The sequence below is a fragment of the Bos grunniens genome, chromosome 13 (assembly GCF_055505025.1).
Source record: "Bos grunniens cultivar Pamir isolate PY7600 chromosome 13, Bosgru_T2T1.0, whole genome shotgun sequence".
Lineage (NCBI taxonomy): Eukaryota > Metazoa > Chordata > Mammalia > Artiodactyla > Bovidae > Bos > Bos grunniens.
Window position 1 is genome coordinate 3,457,008 of NC_141177.1, and position 21,821 is coordinate 3,478,828.

The following is a 21,821-nucleotide window of genomic DNA, read 5'->3' on the forward strand; positions in this document are numbered from 1 at the left end:
CACCTGATCCCAAATAGCAACCTTATCTGTGACACATCTCTAAGCTAAGGCATTGTCACAAAAGGATTCTACTGAAGCAAAAAGCAACAATAAATAAATAAACACCAATGAGCACTTGTTAACACATCACAATGCATTAGTGAAGTTTTCTATTAAAAAAAAAAATGGTTAGGTCCTAAGATAAAAAGGGCAGAGCAAGGTAAAGCTGTCTTTCAGTTCAGAAGTTGAGGAACCCTAGTTCTAAAAATACAAGAGGCCACCAAAAGGAAAAGCAATGGAAATAAGAGGTGGAGTCATTCATCGTATCATAAACCTAACTTTTGAACTGTCTGTCCAGTAATTTTTGTAGTCTCTTGTTGTGAATGCAAACTTAAGAGTTAACAATATGGCCCCTGAAAGAGTGGGTAGCAGTCAATGCTTCATTTATTCCTTAATCAAGTATTTATTGAACAATAAGAGGGCTGAGCAGCTTCCTACCACGCAGTCAGGGTCTCTCACACAGACTCTGGCCTCCACCCTGACGTCAAGAAAACACACCAGATGAAGGATTTCTCTCTAAAGTGCGAGCAGCATGTCACCTCGTCCAAGGGTGTCTTGAACAATGTCAATCTCCCATATCTGTTTCATCTTAGACTGTGATGAAACACCCAGGGGGCTTACAGACCAACCAGTTCCTCAAATGGGATCAGATTTGGGGGAAAGCAACTCCACAAAAAAGGCTTAGAAAGCTTTCCTAAGTTAACAATACGAAGAAACAGACGAAAACAACAGAATGGGAAAGACAAGAGGTCTCTTCAAGAGAACTAGAGGTTCCAAGGCAACATTTCCTGCACAATAAAGAACAGAAATGGAACGGACCTAACAGAAGCAGATGAGATTCAGAAGAGGTGGCAAGAATACACAGAAAAACTACACAAAAAAGATCTGTATGACACAGATAACCACAATGGTGTGATCACTCACCTAGAGCCAGACATCTTAGAGTGTGAAGTCAAGTGGGCCTTGGGAAGCATTAGTACGAACAAAGCTAGTGGAGATGATGGAATTACAGCTGAGCTATTTCAAATCCTAAAAGATGATGCTGTGAAAGTGCTGCACTCAATATGCCAGCAAATTTGGAAAACTCAGCAGTGGCCACAGGACTACAAAAGGTCAGTTTTCACTCCAATCCCAAAGAAGGGCAATGCCAAAGAACGTTCAAACTATCACACAAGTACACTCATCTCACACACTAGCAAAGTAATGCTCAAAATTCTCCAATCTAGGCTTCAACAGTACGTGAACCAAGAACTCCTAGATGGTCAAATTGTATTTATAAAAGGCAAAGGAACCAGAGATCAAATCGTCAACATTTGTTGGATCATAAAAAAAGCAAGAGTTCCAGAAAAACATCTACTTCTGCTTTACTGACTACACCAAAGCCTTTAACTGTGTGGACCACAAAAAAACTGTGGAAAATTCTTCAAGAGATGGGCATACCAGACCACCTTACTTGCCTCCTGAGAAATGTGTACACAAGTCAAAAAGCAACAGTTAGAACTGGACAAGGAACAATGGACTGGTTCCAAATTGGGAAAGGAGTACGTCAAGGCTGTATATTGTCACCTTGCTTATTTAACTTATACGCAGAGTACATCATGCGAAATGCCGGGCTGGATGAAGCACAAGCTGGAATCAAGATTGCCAGGAGAAATAGCAATAACCTCAGACATGCAGATGACATCACCCTAATGGCAGCAAAGAGGTACTGAAGAGCTTCTTGATGGAGGTAAAAGAGGAGAGTGAAAAGGTTGGCTTAAAACTCAACATTCAGAAAACTAAGATCATGGCATCCAGTCCCATCACTTCATGGAAAATAGATGAGTAAACAATGGAAACAGTGACAGCCTTTATTTTCTTAGGCTCCAAAATCACTGCAGGTGGTGACTGCAGCCGTGAAATTAAAAGATTCTTGCTCCTTGGAAGAAAAGCTATGACCAACCTAGACAGCATATTAAAAAGCAGAGAGATTCTTCTCTCTCTCTCTTTGACTAGATAGACAAAAGTCTATCTAGTCAAAGCTATGGTTTTTCCCATATTTATGTATGGATGTGAGAGTTAGACTATAAAGAAAGCTGAGCGCTGAAGAATTGATGCTTTTGAACTGTGGTGTTGGAGAAGACTCTTGAGAGTCCCTTGGACTGCAAGGAGATCAAACCGGTCAATCCTAAAGGACATCAACTCTGAATGTTCATTGGAAGGACTGATGTTGAAGCTGAAGATCCAATACTTTGGCCGCCTGATGTGAAGAGTCAACTCACTGGAAAAGACTCTGATTCTGGGAAGATTGAAGGCAGGAGGAGAAGGGGACAATAGAGGATGAGATGGTTGGATGGCGTCACCGACTCGATAGACTTGAGTTTGAGCAAGTTCCAGGATATGGTGAAGGACAGGGAAGCCTGGCGTGCTGCAGGGGTCACAAAGAGTCAGACACAAGTGAGCGACTGAACCACAACAACAACAACTCCACAAAAGGAAAGTGTTGTTTCAGAATGGGCTATGACATGGGGACACCAGAACTTACCGTCAAAACTATTAACATTGTCAGTAGTGATAAAGGATAACTTCCTCCTCTATTTTTCTTTTATTTTTAGTTGTTATATTTTTAAAAACATGCATTGCCTTTGACATTATATAAAAGGAAAACTGCTACATTTAAAAACCACATTATCTTCATATCTTCAATCGTTTTATCACTAAGATTATAGCATAAGATAAAAAATCTCAAATTTGGAGCAAATCAAACCACTGGCTTGACATTCTGAAGTCTGACCATTTATTCCAAAGTTACTTGAATGTCTCCAGCAATCATACCCTTTTTAAAAAAAATGTTTCAATGGCTTTTCTAAAGCACATCAAATTATTTTGCAAAAGATGGACATAAATTGTAATGATATCTATCAATATTCATTTCTTCTGGTCTTCCAAGAGCCTTTCTTGGTTCTGTTTTCTAGGGTTCATTGAAAATAAGTTCTTTGGGGTGAATCTCATGGTGTCTCAGATCTTTTATTTTTCTCATTTTGTTTCCTGTTTAAGTCATGTTTCTCACCATGGCAGAGAGCTAGCTGACTATATAAATTTGCCCCTTTCTGTTTATCCTGTAGTTGCCTGTCAAAGCAAATAAGCCTGCTTTGCATTAGAGCTTGGAAATTAAATTGTGGAGGAGTAAGTCCCTCCAATGAAGGTAAACCAGAGTGGTGTGAATTCATACCCAAAGGAACCCACGGCCAGAACATCTGCATCTGAGGCAATTAGGCAACCCCTCATGGGGTGGGAAGGAAATTTTTTCAAGGCACATTTATATGCCAAATAAAGTCAACCAGGTTTCTTTAAAAACATCTGCTTTTTAAATATCTTACCCTATCAAGACTGTGACTGTGAAAGTTAATTCTCCCTGATGCTATTAACACAACTAAGAAGAAAATCTCATTTCCTTCTTAGCTTCCTCTACCACTGGGTCATAATCTTAAATGGAACTCAAATCACTAAGAGATTCTTCCTTAAAATATAGAAAGTGCAGAAATAGGCGCACATGATTATGGTTTCAGTTCTTAACCCTGAATATTTCCCAGAACACTTTACATTTATCACAGGTTAATAGTAATAAATATCATCGAGTTCCTGTTATGAACTTTAAATTGTTTGGCCTTTGATATGTATTATCTTTTTTGATCCATGCAACTCTAAGAGGTGTGCATTCTTATGCTTATTTTATGGATATCAAAACTGAGGTTCAATTAAGTGACTTGTCAATTACAATTGATAAATTTTTTCCAAATATACATTAAAATACGCACATAAGTTTAAAAACACATCTTATACATGCACTGTGTAAAATTTCTCTCTTACTGCCTCTTAAATATGCACCTCAGTTTAGAAAATTTAGGAAACAAAAAGCTTGTGAAAATCTCAAAGTGCTGAGAACCGCTTTCGCACTTTCCAAACTGTTCCTGTGTTTGGTCTGCACACACAAAACCAGGTCGCATGACTAAGACCAAGTGCAAGCAAGGGGCAGAGCTCGGATTTGAACTCAGGTCTCTCCACGGAAGGTATGGGAGGCAGCGTTAATGTACGGGCTCTGAATTCTGCCGTGTAAATGACAAGCCCCGCTCCACAACTCACTAGCTGTGTGACCTGAGACGAATCAGTGGAACTAATGTTTCCACTCCTCACAGTAGTAGATCCCACCTTGTATCTCTGCTCTTCTACTGAAGAGCAAAGGAAATGAAGTTCATAGAGGCAGTGTCTGATGCAAGCTCTTACGGCAACCAGCCTCCAAGATGACTAACCTCCTGATAGTCACAGCCTTGTGCATTCCCCTCTCACGTTCAAAAGCGCTGAGCTATATAGATTATTACGGAAATGACTGTATGATTTCTGAGCCTGGGTCATAAAGGACTTTGTAGCTTATGCCTTGGTCTCGACTCACTCCGGAGAAGCCATCCATTATGCTGTGAAGATGCTCAAGCAGACCCCTGAGAGGGCCCATTAAAGAGAAGCGAGGCCTCCCACCAACAACAACAGCTTGAGGGCCATGGCTTTCTTATAAGTGTGGTCCCCTGGATGCAAACCTTCAGTCCACAGTCCCAGCTGACATTTGGACTGCAATCTCAGGAGAGACCTCAAGCCAGATCCACCAGTTAAGCCACTTCTGAATTCTTAACCCACAAAAACTGAGATAATGCAAGTCTATTGTTGTTTTAAGCCACTAAGCTTTGGAGTACTCTGTTACACAGCCACAGATAACTAATACAGTGCTCAAAAAACCTTAAGCTCTTAGCAGAAGCAGAAGTTCATGTTCCTTCTGTTTCACCAAGAGACCTCCCCTTTCATGAACGAAAGACTACCTTTGCGGCAAATGTTAAGCCCTCTATCACAGGGCAGGAGATGCAGGTGGTGAGGAGTATTTTTAAGGACTGGAGGGGGAGGCTGTTGGGTTGTACTATCGGGTGATCACAGGGCTTCCCAGATGGCACTCGTGGTAAAGAAGCCGCCTGCCAATGCAGGGCACGTAAGGGATGCGGGTTTGATCCCTGGGTCGGGAAGATCCCCTGGAGGTGGACATGGCAACCCACTCCAGTATTCATACCTGGAGAATCCCCGTGGACAGAGGAGCCTGGTGGGCTACAGTCCATAGGGTAGCAAAGAGTCAGACTTGAGCGACTTAGCACGCGCGCAGACACTCACTGAGGTGACCACATGCCTTATTCATGTGTGCACTGCGTCATATCCATTGAAAAGTTCAAAATTCCATTACCGATACCACCAGCTGGGGCATCTGCCCTAACACAATCACAAATCAGTAGGCTATTTTGCATTTTCAATATCCATTTGCAGACCCCAAATATGCCACCTTTCCCCATGATTCCCTCCATTCACTGACTTGTTTCTTTTCTGACTTCTCCCGGCAACAGAAAACGATGAAAGAGAAGCATGCAAAGCAATATTTCTAGTAAAGAATCTTGTTTTCCTATATGTTGTATTTTTCCCATCAGAGACACGCAGGGAGCGGGAGTGGGCTTAATATTTTTGTATTAACAAGACTCATAGTAGTAACATCCCTCTGCAGCCCCTGCCGTCACATCAAAATCAATCACCATCTTATCAACCCATCCAAACACTCTAGGTCCCGTCGCCCTGAACAAAACTCCTCATCTATTAATAGTTGCAGAAAAAGTTTCAGAACCGAAGGGAAGTCCTTAACTTTTCCCCCAGGTTCTGTGATGAATGGACTGCCTTCTCTCTCATTCTATCCTAAACATTGGGACACAGACAAGTAAGTGGTCAAATTCTGGCAGTTAGACACTCTCTGCAGATACACTGTTGATGGGGGTGTCATTGGCTACAGCCACATTAGAGATGATTTAGTGACACAATGATTTGCATCGAGCACTAATTTAACACTGACTTCAGCTCAGAATGCACACGTCAGATGCAATCTCACTGTAAGATAAGGGGTCATGAGACCAACACCAGGGGCATGAGAATAATGGGAGCGGAACCCGGAAGTGCCGGTTAGACAACAGGTAGCCAGTTTCGTACAGGACATGTGTCAACTCGCGCATTCAACAAGGCAGATATATGCTGAATGGCTACCATATGCCAAGGTCTCTGCCAGCTGCCTTTGCTGACGTCATGATCTCCTCAGTCTTCAGAGCAACCCCGTCTATTAGCACGTGTTTCATTTCTAGAATGGCATGACCCAGGGGTGGCCCAACTACAGCCCCAGGGCCAAGCAGCCTGCTGCCCGTTTTATAAGTAGTTTGCATTGGAATATGGCCACATCCATCGCCTGCACGACGTCTATGACTGTTCACACACCACAACAGCAGAGCTGGGGAGTTGGGACAGAGACTGCAGCCCGCGCAATGGCTTGGATTGCGCTCAAGTCCTAACCCATAATATAACTGCATTTGAAAATAGGGTCCTTAGGAGGTAATTAAGGTTAAATGACGTCACAAAGGTGGGGCCCTATCCAATAGGACTGTGGCCCTGTAAGAAGGAGACCCCCCCCCAACCCCACATGGGAAACACAGTTGTCTTTGAGAACTTGGAATGTGGACACAGCCAGTAAGCCCTCGTTCTGTCAGTAAGGAAAAGGGAAACATGGACATTGTGCGGGCATCTGGCATTCTCTACCACATCCCTTGGTCTACAATTTTCACATCTAAAAGTTTCTTACACCACATGGAGACATGAATAGGAGAACATTCATCACAGCAGTATTAATGCAGAACAGAGAAAACTTGCAAACACATCAATATATGTATCTGATGCTGGGTATCCACCCAGATCCCTTTAATGAACTGGCATCCCCACACACAAAGAGCAGTAAGAGCTGGTCACTCATGGCTCAAATCTGAGTCTCCTCTGGAGGGGCTGCCTGGGTACCACTCCACTGATAAATCATCTAGCAAATGCCTAGCACAGGCACTGCTTCTAGGAAACCCGAGCTAAGACAACATACATCAATAGAAGACTGACCATTCAGATTAAGATATAAGCATATAATAATGAGTGCCAGTTAGAATTAAGCAAAGCCATATACAATGATATCGACAAGATGTCTGAGATTTTTCATTGAATGCAACAAAAAGCAAGTTGCAGAACATTATGTGTAATCTGCTCTGATTTGTGTAAAATAAGAATACACCTCAGTAGGCTTAAGTATATTTAGAAATTTTCTAGAAGAATACAAAAGAAACTGTGTTTGTTTCCTCTAGTTGCCTTTTCTTCTTCTACTCTTCTATATTATTTAAATTAAGAGAAATATGTTTTTCTTTTATGACTTGAATTTTTTTCCTTAAAATATCTCCATTATCCAACATGATCAGAGGTTGAGATTTTTGCTCAGCACAGTGTCTGCTACCAAATGATTTCAAACTTTAAAAGCATTAAATAGAAGGCTTAGGTTCAGTCCTGCTCTGCTATTTACTAGTTAACTTAGGTAGGTCATTCCACCTCTTAGATGCTAACCTGTAAAATATGAGTTAAAGTAAATATATTAACCCCACAGTGCTATCTGAGGAACAGATGAAATAATGCATGCATAAGTATTCTGTGAATTATAAATCTTTACACAACAGTTATGTTGCTATCAGTAATGATACCAACAGTACATCAAGACCTTAAATGTCCATGGATACAAATTAAATATTTTTATGTGGTATGCCCCAGCCATGGTTCTGTGATGCAGATAAGAAAGACTGATTCTGGTTGATTTATATGAAAAAGGTTATCGGGAGGCTCACAGAAACATTCAGGAAGCCTAGATAACAAGAGTTGGAGGAATGGCAGTACAAAAGGTGGTTTTTCATTCGGAATTACAGAAAAAGCATGTCATAGCTTTTGTTATCATCTGGTTAGGATGGGTTGTGGCCACACGTGCTGGAGACAATAGCTTGTTCTCCTACCCGCACTGACCCTGCTGATTCTGAGCCCTGGTGAGAGGTCGTTCCCATGAACTGCTCTCTGGCACTGCTGTACCAGAAATATGAATACAGATGCAGCATCATTAGAAAAAAATCCCTCTGCCACTATTTCATCACCATCTCTGGCTACCAAGGCAAAGTTCAGAAGGAGTTTTCCCACAGAGCAGTTCAGGACATCCTAGCTGCAAGAGAGTCTGAGAAAGTAAACATTTGGCATATTCAGTTTTGAATTAAAGAATCTGATTCTGAGACTTCCCTGGTCGTACAGCAGATACGAATCCACTTGCCAATGCAGGGGACACGGGTTCGATCCCTGGTCTGGGAAGATCCCACACGCCGCAGGGCAACCAAGCCTGTGCACTACAGCTGCTGAGTCCGCATGCTGCGACTCCTGAAGCCTGTGTGCCTAGAGCCCTTCTCTTGTACTCCGCAACAAGTTAAGCCACCACAATGAGAAGCCCATGCCCTGCAATGAACAGCAGCCCCCACTCGCCACAACTAGAGAAAGTCTATGCCCCCCAATGAAGGCCCAGTGCAACCAAAAATAAATAAATAAATAAACATTTTAAAATAAAAACTTTTTAAAGAATCTGATTCTAACCAAGATTTATATGGTAGAAAAATTTCTTCCAACATTAGAAGGGAATTCAGATACCAAGAACAAACACACAAATAAAAAGATAAATGTTACCTATATTGTATCAGCATAGAAGTCCTTGTGAGTAGCCAAAACCCATGTCATCTGTACCTATATATTTAGAAATACATTCACATAAATTGGGTTCTCAGGGAAGCTGACTCTGAGACAGAGATTAGCTTGCAGGGATTTTATTAGGAAGCCTTCTTAGGATCAACATCCTTGAGGGAAGAAGAGAGCAGGGGGATTAGACAGAAGGAGAAAGTGTGTTTCTGTGCAGTCTCAATGCAGGACTTGCAACGCTGTGGTAACAAAAGGGCTGCCACAATCCCAGCCATCACAAACGCATGCAGACAGGACACTGGAAATATAAAACGCAGAAAGGTCGGAAGTCTTTTCCTCAAATGGTTTTCCTTCCCAGATCCCAGTTTTGTTTTGTTTTTCCCCCCATAAGTTCTAGAAGACTACATCTCACATTTCATTGGCCAGAACTAGATGATATGAGCGTTGGTAGCTAAAAGAAAGGCTGGGAAGTGAGCTCCTGGCAAAGAAGAGTCAGCCGTGTTTGGGCTGGATTCACAGGCAAATAACAGAACATATACAGTGCACACCTTCACACGACCTACAGCCTGGTGTCGCTCACCGAGCACTTGCTCAGAGCCAGCCATTGAGCTAAGACTTTTTACATTGAGCATCTTGAGTCTCACCTTGGCCCTATCCGGTGAGTTCTATCATCATGCCTATATCACAGAAGGGGAAACTGAAGTTTGGAGCAGTTGTTATGTCCAACATCAACACCATTAGTAAGCAGCAGAGCTTCAACTTAAAGCCAAGCCTGACGGACCCCAGAGTCCGTGTTCATTGCCGCTTCACAGCATACGACCACGGGTACAGTTACCCCCGAAAACTGGACCAGGGACAAACCCAAGGGACCTGAGGGATTGGGAAGATGTGTGGAAGGCCAGGACCTGGGCTAGACCACACACGGCAAAGAGGAGCAGATAGAAAGCATTACTTCTTCGCTGAACCTGCTTATGGATGCAAAGGAGAAAATCAAGTTGGAATTAAAATGTTTGCACCAAACTATACTTGCTACTCAGTGTATGGTCCCCAAATTGGCAGCATAAGCATCTCCGGGGAGCTGATGAAACATGCAAAATCTCAGGTCCTTCCCAGACCGAGCCAGAATCTGCATTCAGGAAGGTCTCCGGGCGATCCGCGTGCACTTAAAAATTGGAGGGACATCGTTCTAGCGGCTTCATTGAGAGCTCAGGCTGGGGAGTAAGCAGAACAAGCCCTGAAGGCTGGCTTTGAAACCAACTCTCTCTGTAAAATGGACTGAGTATAATAGTGAGAAGCCAGTCACCATGTTCATACAGACCGTCTCTTCTTACCACCACGGGCATCAACAAAGCTACGGGTTAAGCACTGTCATCACTGACAGAGGAGGAAACATTTAGTAACTCGAACCCACTTCACATAACCCATAACTTGGCAGAAACTAAGATGTGAAAACTCCACAGTTTGATTCTAGAAGTTTCCTCCTTCTGCAGCACACAACATCCCCTAATGGCAGACGGCCTGAGGAAAGAATGAGATCATCTGCGTAAAAGAGTTAATACGGTGCCTGGTACTTCACACACACGAATAATGAAGAGAAATAATCTGACTCCCTTTAATGAGATTTGAGCCATGAACTCTGAATCACCTAAAAGTAGCTATCTGTTGAAAACTTCTAATACCAGCTTCTACCAACACCCAGAACACGCTTCAACAAGTTTCCTCTCCCATCAGTCCATGTATTATCAAATGAAAACAAATCTCCCTACTAGCCTAAAGCAAAATGTAATTAGAAAGGTGAATCTGCAGCTCTGAGTCAAAAATGGACCTCCAAAGTCACACTTAAATGATTTTGGGTTTTCCACTGTTTCAAATTATCCATACCACTGCTCCCCTCATTGGCACTGATAACAGAGTGTTAACTACATTACACGCAATTAAATTCAAAATATTTGTGCAGCAATTATATGGATTCATCAAACCTAATGGTGCAGTCACAATTTCGTGTGTACTCATCAGTACTGCTCAGGAATAAAAAAAAAAAATTGGCATATAGAAATATGTTCCCACAAGCTGACAATTATAAAATAAACATTGTGTCTGATGTCCTCATAGTAGCTGGCATCTATCAATAGTAAACAAATTAGAAGTTTCTCACAATATTGACCTTACTGCTATCAGTATTCTTACATGTCCTTCATTAGGGACCAGATATATCAGTACTCATTGGAAAAGACCCTGATGCTGGGAAAGACTGAAGGCAAAAGGAGAAGAGGGCGGCAGAGGATGAGACAGTTAGATGGCATCACCAACTCAATGGACATGAATTTTAGCAAACTCCAGGAGATAGCGGAGGACGGGGAAGCTTGCTGCAGTCCATGGGGCCACAGAGAGTCTGACGTGACTTAGCAACTGAAAAACAACATCAAGAGGGTGTTTGCTCAGCAACCAAGTTACCCGCACCTGTGTTTACTCTTTTGTTTACAAAGGTAAACTTCTTCGTTTGAAGTCTTCCCATCCTCTTGTTTCTGGTGAGCATATAAACTCGCTGTTGATCCCTAACCCCGTACTCTTGGTGATGGGAGCCAAGGCGGACATTCCCTGCACACAATGGCAGCTTCCTCCTTCAAGCATTCAAGACTCTTTCTCTCCCTGGGAGCTTTCTCTGGTACACGGAGAGTTTACCCAGCTGGGAGTTTAAGGGCCCTACTGGGAAAACCCTCAACCGAAGAAGAAAGGCAGATGAAGGAATCACACCCTGGCTTTTCCACCACGTGGTGGGTCGTTTCTGAAGCTGGCCCCACACAGCTCCTCAGAGCGTCCCCAGTGGGACCCCAGGTGCCCACGGTGGGAAGCCACTGGTTGGTACTTCTCTGACTGACTTTCCTCCCTTCTTTGTCTCATTTTCCCTACGCTCTCACTTGTGCTTCCTGAAATCACCTTCCAAACACACTCCCTGGACCCAAGCTCTTGGTGAAGTGTCTGCTCTGGGCGAGTCAACACAACCCATTTTGTAGAGACACTTGACCCTCTTACAAAACTCCCACAGCAGACGCTATAATCTCACTTTCCTGGACTCCTTGAGATAAGGATACATAACATAGGCTCCAACAATCAAGTGAGCCTTGGAAGTTTGTGACACAAAGAAGCAGGGCCTGTGGATAGTCTGTTCCAGCAAAGGGAGGAGCAGCAGTGACTGTCTTCCAGAGGCTGCATAACTGGTTTCCAGAAATGCCCATTTCTGGTGAGAGGGGACACCCGGTGGAGGCAGCAGCATCGGGCCCAGAGCGTCTTCACAATACCAGTCCCCCGACCCAGAATGATTCTGGCCCTTTTCCTGGCTTCTCTGGCCCTCTGCAGATTCTCCAGTTAATTCCTTTTCTGTTTCAATAAGCCAGAGTTCATTTTCTGTGGCTTGAAACTGAAAAGACCAACTGATTTGGTTATGTTCTCCTAATGTATAAAAAGAACAGGGATATTCATTATGACATCATCTATCAGAGGCAAATATTGGAGACAAGCTAAATATCTATCAGGAGGAAACTGATCGATTATGAAGGATCAAGTCAATGGCTAAAAAGTAGCAAGACAGCTCTGAATGTGTGTACGTGGAATTATCCCAAGATTAAGTTTAAAAATCAGAACCATGTATGTAGTTTGCTATCCTTCCTGTTTTTAATATGTGTGCATATAAACAGATGCATTTATGTATGTACATGTATGTATGTACAGTTCTTCATACAGAAGATAGACAGAATGTCTGACATACAGGCACAAGCATCAGATGTCTCCAGAAGCAGATGGTTTATATCTTGGAGAACAAGGATCCTGAAAAATCAGGCATGGACCAAGTCTTTGCCTGTACATGCATCCTGCATGCATGCTAAGCTGCTTCAGTCATGTCTGACTCTTTGTGACCCCATAGACTGTAGCCCGCCAGGCTCCTCTGTCCATGGGGATTCTCCAGGCAAGAATGCTGGAGTGGGTTGCCACGCCCTCCTCCGGGGATCTTCCCGACCCAGGGATCAAACCCGCATCTCTTGAGCCTCCTGCATTGGCAGGCGGGCTCTTTACCGCTAATGCAACCTGGGAAGCCAACTCTTTATCTGTATATCTTTTAAATCTTTTGAGTTTATACGTAGGAAGATTTTTCATCTATGCAAAAATAAATAAAATTTAAATGAACTCAACAGTCTGAAAAAGAAGAAAAAGGCAAACCTGATCCACTTAGTCTGAGGCAGGACCAAATATTCTGCATTTTTTAGCAAATAGTTCCAGCACCTCTGACTCCAGGTGCTTCCAAAACCCTGGTCCACATCGTCAGGGATCAGGAGTGGTTTGTGCTATTCCACACCATCCAGATCTCGGCACTGAGCCCAAATTAATATTGTAGTTTTTAAGTCAATACTTTTTTAAAAGGGTTCATGCTGGGAAGACACGCATGCAGTGGCGTCCAAAGATTTCACCAGGTGTGTGAAGGGCGCACCAATATATTTGACAACCAGCAGGGTTTCCTAGACCCAGACCAACTACCCAAGAGGGAAGGTTCTGATCTTTGCCTCCTTTTCCATCCTTCCTGAAATATTAAGTGGATATGATCCTATGGTCATAATGTGCTTTTATTAATATGTCTACATCATCATACACACACTCACACTCACACACACCTGCACACTATTCTCCACTCTCATAAACCTGAAAGTTCTTACAGTGTTTTCCACCAGAATATATTTTGAGCCCGAGGACAAAGGTCAGTCTTGAAAGTTGAAAGGTCACTATTCTCATTGTGTATGAACACGGTTACTTTTCTCGGCTAAAAGGCTTCCTGCCTGATGCCAACTTTTGTCTGTTTCTTACTTTTTTGGGGCATCATGCCAAACATCTAAGAAGGTGACCCACTTGATGAATCTATTATAATCTTTTAAAGCCTCTGCCATTTCAAACTAATTTCTTTTTACACGGCACCTTTCATAAAAATTATCTCAAAATACTTTGTTTGAGAAGAAGTAAAATTACGATGAAAGAGTTTAAGCATTTTAAAAATTTTTTGGTTTTGAGGATCAAGAGTTAAGCACATTTCGATAATTTCTTCCAAGTTCACAGCTCTTCCTGTATTAAGAGTTGTATCATTCTTAGCAATTCCCGTTTCAGACAACAGTGACTGGCAAAAACTGAAACTTAGGTCTCAATTATTCAGAGCGCCTGCTGCTGCTGCTGCTAAGTCACTTCAGTCGTGTCCGACTCTGTGCGACCCCATAGACGGCAGCCCACTAGGCTTCTCTGTCCCTGGGATTCTCCAGGCAAGAACACTGGAGTGGGTTGCCATTTCCTTCTCCAATGCATGAAAGTGGAAAGTGAAAGTGAAGTCACTCAGTTGTGTCTGACTCTTAGCGACCCCATGGACTGCAGCCTACCAGGCTTCTCTGTCCATGGGATTTTCTAGGCAAGAGTACTGGAGTAGGTTACCACTGCCTTCTCCAAACACACAAAAGCTGAACACAGTTGCACTCGATTCAGACCTGCAGCCGTTCAGTTAAGCTGGCGTCCCAGCCTGCTTCCCACTCTTCACCTCTGCCTCGTTTTTCCCCTCTGGTTCTCTCAGTGGCATCTGACTCTAGTCCTTTTTTGCAGCTCTTCCCTGCTCTGGCCTCTGTGACTCTAAATGCTACAAGTTCTCCTCCTAACATTCTGGCCATTTCTTTTCCCTCATGTTTTCTGGAATTTCCCACCTGTCCCCTGGTTTTCCCCCAAAACTGCTTTAAGGAATTGGTAGGAGATCCAAATTTATACCAAAGCTAGTTCTGATCTCTGTTCTCTCCTTTTCTTGCTTGTATCTTCAAGCAAGATGATAGTTTTGTTCCCAATGGAGTCATCTGTCTTCCTGACCAACACATATTACTCTTCTTCAGTCCCGCTCAGAACCTACTCTTTCTTACGTTGATAATTACCCCCAAGATTTCCTCTGGGAAACAAGACCTCCGCCATCTGTGGTCCGTGTGTTTTAACGGGGGTCTCCACCAGGCCTGGGTTAGAGGGGGGCATAAAACCTTGATAGACACAATCAGAGTTGTCCATCCCCCTGGTCATAATCAGTTCATGGATAAGTATGTGGCAGTAGGTTTTGTTTGTTTGTTTGAGTGTGATCCCAGGAAACACCAGTAGCGGAATGGGGGACATGAGACAGGAAAGGGGAGGCGGCCTAGACAGGGTCTGTTATCAAGGCAGCCACCACGCTGAGTCATTGTTGTCGTTTATTCGCTGTCGTGTCTGACTCTTTGTGACCCCATGGGCTGTAGCCCACCAGGCTTCTCTGTCCATGGGATTCTCCAGGCAATATTCTCAAAGAACACTGGAGTGGGTTGCCATGCCCTCCTCCAGGGGGTCTTCCCAACCCAGGGATTGAACCCAAGTCACCTGCATTGCAAGCAGATTCTTTACTGCTAAGCCGGCAGGGAAGCCTTTGCCATGCTTCCTAGCCTGTCCCAAATACAAAGCCTCTTTCATAGACATGGGTGAATTCCTGCTAATGAGTCTTGATGAAAAGTAGTGACTACCTACAACTATAGACTAAAATCTATTTATTCACATTCTTGCAGCTAGGATGCAGTCATGTGACCTTCTCCAGCCAATCAAATGCACCCAAGCCAGATGCAAATAGTCACCTTTCAGCACTCAGTACCAGGAACCTATTCTGGCAACGTTATCTGGGTCATAGGCTGTGCTTAACAAATGTTAGCTGCTATTAAGATGAAAAGGAATATTTCCAATTATTTTCTTATATTTAAAATATGGGATGCATCTCTTTAACAGCAACAACAACAAAAAAAACCACACCATATGCCCTTCAAAATGCTATTTGATAGACAAACAAAATTAAATATTATTATGGACAATAAATCAAAACAATGGAGTAAAACACTACAGTTAGAAAAACATGCCCAGCCCAATAATCTGGCAGTATGTTGATACGCCTACCTCCAGACACTTTTCCCCAATGAAAAAAATGGAAGGATTTGAAAGATAATTATTATACTGATTAAACTGTCTAATTGAGCCTCACCATGTTCTAGACTCTGCAGATGTCAGGGATAATGAGACAAAAGACAAACCTCCATCCTTCAAAAGAACACAGATTAGGTGGGGCGATGCACTGGTAGAATAATAATTACCAACATGTTACCACCAAAATATTTCCAGAGGGCAAAGAGAATACCCAAAGGGCAGCACCTTGTTGCTGGCTGCCTAAGCTGCATCTTGAACTTCAACTAGGATTTAGCCAGAAAGATAGAGGGCAGAAACACAGTCCAAGAAGAGAAACGCATGAGCAGAAGAGACAGATGTAAGGGCGTGTGAGCACCTCGAGCTTGATCAGAGGAGGACTGAGAGAGAAAGGATTCAGGGGCCTCCAGGAGCCCCAGTATCCACTCCATGGTGGACAAACCTGACCACGACTTCCTTTCTCTGGAAATTAAAGGCAGGAAGGAATTTCAGAGAAAGATCAAGGCTGGTGCTTACAGCCCTCTTTAGAATCAACATTACCCAATACAAGAACCACCCCTGGATCAACACATGCAAGCACATTTCTGTGATTCACCACCCGAGCGGAAACAGAACTGACTAGAAGATCACACTCATCAGGAACCAGAGTTGTGAGTTTATCTGTGTGTATGTTTAAAGAAAGGTTCTGAGCTATCATTTATTCCTAAGGAAGTTAAGTCGCTCAGTCGTGTCCGACTCTGCGACCCCATGGACTGTAGCCTATCAGGCTCCTCCATCCATGGGATTTTCCAGACAAGAGTGCTGGAGTGGATTGCCATTTCCTTCTCCAGAGGATCTTCCCGACCCAGGAATCGAACCCAGGTCTCCCACATTGCAGGCAGACACTTTACCGTCTGAGCCACCAGGGAAGCCATTTCTAAGGAAAACCAAAACATATGTAGATTTCAAAGTTATTCTTTGAATAAGTCACTGTAACTATTCTACAATTTTTTCACAAACAGAAACAAACTATTAGTTCAGATAGCTTCAGTTTTCTAAGAAATACCAAAACTCCAGCTGGAATCACATCTTATTCTAGTACATATTTAAGTATTTGCCATTATTAAGAAGATTAGGTGACAGTTTCCATATCAGAGATGTGTCTTCCTGGTATCATATTTGGAACATTTCTGGTCTCCCTTTGAAATACATATGCAATTATCTTTTAAAGTTTGACCTTTACTCGGCTTCACCAGGAATTTCATTTTGGTCTTTGAGGTGGTCATCAATATAAGAAATGCCAACTATTCATTTCTCTTGTCAATTCAAATTGAATCAACAAGCCTTATTGAATACTGGTCACTAGTACAGCACTTAGTACAGAGAAACTAAATTTTCCTCCTGTCTTTTTGTATTTACTACCACTTTTTACCTATGAAATCCACTTGGGAATCAGAGAAGGGAATGCTATTCAATTTCTTATGATTTAAAGTAGGTAAATCATAAATGGATGCTTTAATTCTGAAAAGTCCAGCATTGTTCAGCCAACAGATCAAACACGCAATTTCGTTATCAAATACATTCTATTTGAAATCTACTTAGCGATCAAAATTTTAGATGGGGTAGTAGGTTTAAAATCAGATTTGTCCAAAATATTCAAGCCCAAAACATAAAAAAAAGAAAAGATGGAATACCCACCTCTATAGTAGCCCTTGTTCTGCAAATAAATCTAACATCAGTCTTCTCCTTCCAGATTTGTGAGAAAATGCATCTGGATGAAAGACTAACTTAATCCCGGGTATAATTTTGGGTTTGTTTGCAAGTGGGAAACCCAGATGTTAAGTGACTAAGAGATTCCTTTGGAAGGTGTGAAGTGAATGATCCAGATGTGAGACACACAATCCACATTATTTCTACTCCAGGGGCACAATCAGAACCATCAGAAATGTGAGGCTATCTTCGCTTATTATCATGGGAAGACGTAGGATGATGAAATATGAGGATTATTTAGTCTAAAAGCCCCAGGAAATAACAAGTGACCTTAAGAAGAGGATCCTTTTGAATAGTCTTGTGTTGACTTTCCTTTCCTAGACTGGTGACTAGTGTAACAGCACAGGGAAGCTAGAAGGCAGATTTACACTCCTCCCTAGGGTTGAGTCATGCTTAGTTAGCCAAGTACAAGATGCAAACACAGTCGCAACAACTTGCACAAGAGCTGGGTTCTAGAGGCAGCGCAGAAAGTGCAAATTACAAGTGACCAAATTATCCTTAAAAGACTGTCATGTCTGCACCTACATACCACCTATACCTACACAGCATATCCCAGCAAGCCCAGGGCAGACCCTTTTCCTAAAGAACTGAAACAGATGGTTGATTTTCTGGTCTATTCTAGAGTTCACTTAGATGTAAAGGCCACATTATATGACCAGTATGCCTCTTTAAATGCTAGAACCACAGAAAACAGGGTGAGCTGCCCACTCTCTGGGTGAAATGCAGGAACTGGGATCAACCAAAGGAAAAGCAAATTCTCCTTTCCCATCTCACACTGTGTGGGACCTTATGAGTGAGCAACTGAAGTTGCTCAGTCATGCCCGACTCTTTGCAACCCCATGGACTGTAGCCTAACCAGGTTCCTCCATCCATGGGATTTTCCAGGCAAGAATAATGGAGTGGGTTTCCATTTCCTTCTCCAGGAGATCTTCCTGACCCAGGGATTGAACCCAGGTCTCCTGCATTGTAGGCAGACGCTTTACCGTCTGAGCCACCAGAGAAGATGTGTGGGACCTTAAGCATTAAGTAAACTGAGGAAATATCAATAATCTCAGATATGCAGATGACACCAGTCTTATGGCAGAAAGAGGAACTAAAGAACCTCTTGATGAAAATAAAAGAGAGCAGTGAAAAAGTTGGCTTAAAACTCAACATTCAAAAAACCAAAATTATGACATCTGGTTCTATTACTTCATGGCAAATAGACAGGGAAACAGTGGAAACAGTGACAGACTTCTCTTTGGCTTCAAAATCACTGCTAATGGTGACTGCAGCCATGAAATTAAAAGACACTTGCTCCTTGGAAGAAAAGCTATGACAAACCTAGACAGCATATTAAAAAGTAGAGACATTACCTTGCCAACAAAGGTCCGTCTAGTCAAAGCTATGGTTTTTCCAGTAGTCATGTATGGATGTGAGAGTTGGACCATAAAGAAATCTAAGCACCAAAGAATTGATGCTTTTGAACTATGGTGTTGGAGAAGACTCTTGAGAGTCCCTTGGACTGCAGGGAGAGCCAAACAGTCCAACCTAAAGGAAATCAGTTCTAAATTTTCACTGGAAGGACTGATGCTGAAGCTCAACCTCCAATACTTTGGCCACCTCATGTGAAGAGTTGACTCATTGGAAAAGACCCTGAGGCTGGAAAGATTGAGGGCAGGAGAAGGGGACGACAGAGGATGAGATGGCATCACTGACTCGATGGACATGAGTTGGGCAGTCCATGGGGTCACAAAGAGTCAGACACGAATGAGTGACTGAACGGAGCTGAAACTGAAGAGTGTCTTTATTTAGACTGCTTTTCTCTTTTTCTCCTTTGCTTTGCATAAATTTGACATATATTAAAAGCACGTAGGACAGAGTCCACAAGTTCCTAGCTAAGACAGCGGTGCGATTCAACGACACACAGTTACTCGCGGCACGGGGTGTGCTCCACATGTGCACCTGGCAAGGCAATGCCACTGTTCACTTCCGGAGCCTCTTCTGATTGACTGGGCTTCTCTCATGGTTGGCTGGTGCCTACAGTTCAGTAGTTTTAATGTCACCACTGTGTACAATTTCCTAAATCCAAGAGCACGAAAACTTAGGCCACTGACAGAATTTGCAAGAGAAGTCTAGACATGTTGCAGCCTAACCAGTATATGAACTATTGAAATCTAAAGAAGTCAGGGTGTCTACAAAGAAAAAGAATTTTCTGCCCTCTCTGACAACCAAGGTCATGGTCAAATGGGCTGTTTTTTTCTTTTTTTTTTTCCCAGCTCTCCCCACCCTCGAATAAGCACTCCTGCTGCTTGTCACGTGGGGCCCCCGGCTGGCCCTGTGACATAGAGGATGAAGAGCCCTGAGGTGGGAGCCTCCGACGGTGGGAAGATGCTTGTCACATGCTTCTAACAGCCCCCCGTGTCGGGGAACTCACAGAGCAAGCGTCGGCGCTGAAGGCAGCAGATAACCCTCTCTTCCCATCGGAAGCACGAGCCTCCTTTGTCAGCTGCACAAAGGCAGCTCGGGAGGAAGAAGCAAGATAGAAAGGAGCTCAAAAAGTGAAAAAAAAAGCCTGGAGTGAAATGAGAGGACAGAAAAAGGTAGAATGTAGGAAGAATTTGCCAGGTTCCTCCCAGCTGGTCACATCACACTTGGCGAGGAAGCAGCGGGGCTGTCATCTCCAAGGCTGCAGCTGTGAGGAGCACCCTTCCCACCCCCCCAGCGGCCCGTGTTCTCGGGGCAGACAGACCCCGCTTCTCGCCACGGCCACGCAGAGTTTATGCAGTGTCCAGAAGGTCACCTACTTGGGCTGGGGCGGGAAGGCGCCGGTGTGGTCTCGGGCCTCACTCTGAGCAGGGAGGACGGACCTCAGTTATCATAGTCAATAGGTTTCTGGTGGAACCGCAGTCTTCCTCACTTGTTCTTGCTAATGAGAAATTATTAGCTGGCTTCCAGAGAAAGGCCCCACACACACCTGATGCCTCAGCATCTGTCCTGTTGTCTACATCCCAGGGCTTGTATTCACTTAGAAGTGAGGAATCAGCCCTGGAAGTAAAGAACACATTTAAACTCTAGCTTACTTTTCTCCCCAATCACCAAAATCATACGGGCTTCCCCGGGGGCTCAAATGGTAAAGAATCAGCCTGCAGTGAAGGAGACCTAGGTTCGATCCCTGTGTTGGGACGATCCCCTGAAGTAGGAAATGGCACCCCACTCCAGTATTCTTGCCTGGAGGATTCCATGGACAGAGGAGCCTGGCAGGCTACAGTCCATGGGGTCATAACGACTTGGATGTGACTGAGTGCGCATATGCGCACCAAAATCAGCCTGGATGCTCTCCATGCTACCAGGATGGGCAGCGGGCAGCCTGCAGTGGGGACTTCCTGGCCCTCCCCCTCCCAGGTCTTGGTTCTACGAGGCCACCCTGGGTGCTCATGAAGATATCATACCAAGGAGCCACGTCCTACATGCATTCAGCTCCTGCCAAATCTACAGTATGCACTGGGCCGAGAGAGACAGAAGCGGAAAAGAAGAAAGCTTCGCACACAGGTGAGTTTCCTCCGCGAGCCTGTGCCCAGAACAGGTGTGAGAACAAGGCGTGAATCTGAGCTTCCCCTGGTGTCGTTCATCATCACACCCCTCCCACAGGCAAGGATCTCACCTTGCTGAGTGTAGATTTTGTGTCTGTAAATGCAAGCCAGCTCTTTCATCTGGAGTTCCACCAGAGAAGCTGCAAGCTGTACTGACCCTGAAGGAAAACCGGGCTGGCTTGGACCTGTACTGAAAGATGCTGCATTTTTATGTAATTGTTGTTATTACTCTTTGGTCGCTAAGTCATGTCCGACTCTTGCAACCCAGTGGACTATGTTATATGTAGCCTGCCAGGCTCCTCTGTCCATGGGATTTCCCCAGACAGAGTGGGTTACTATTTTCTTCTCCAGGGATCTTTCCGACCCAGGGATCAAAGCCGCATCTCCTGCATTGGCAGGTGGATTCTTTACCACTGAGCCATCCGGGATTAATGTAAATCGTTTGGGGATTTTCAGGGGTAGTTTTGACTCTATGAGAATTTTCCCGAGGATGACATGAGACCCAAACTTGTGTGTGGGGGGGTGAGTCTTCCTAGTGGTTGATGAGAGTGTGAAGTTTTGAGGTGTGACCCAAGGTGACCTCCGTGGGTAATGCTCCTGAAGTTGGGACCCAGGACCCATCCTGTGTTGTCCCTGATCTATGTCACAGCTGAAGGAAGATGCTGCATGCAAGCCCAACTGACTTCAGTATTATGCCAATCCTTTATACTTGACTGCAAGAAATAACCCTTTAATATTCTGTCTCCCCACCGCCTCACACAGCCCAGATTCTCACCTCAAACCACTCTGAAACCATCGTCTTGCTCAGTTCAACAAACACCTATTTCTATCTTG

The 21,821-nt window shown here is 43.7% G+C and overlaps 1 long non-coding RNA gene across 2 annotated transcripts in view; it reads right to left on the minus strand.

Annotated features, from left to right (window-relative positions):
• Nucleotides 1-20,973, minus strand: part of LOC147359972 (uncharacterized) — a 515,690-nt gene extending 494,717 nt beyond the window's left edge. For both annotated transcript variants that reach the window (XR_015138853.1, XR_015138849.1), the window contains exons 1-2: nucleotides 20,847-20,973; nucleotides 20,202-20,442 (exon numbers count right to left, since the gene is read on the minus strand). This is a non-coding gene — a long non-coding RNA (uncharacterized LOC147359972). The remainder of the gene's footprint in view (nucleotides 1-20,201; nucleotides 20,443-20,846) is intronic.
• Nucleotides 20,974-21,821: the final 848 nt, after the last annotated feature.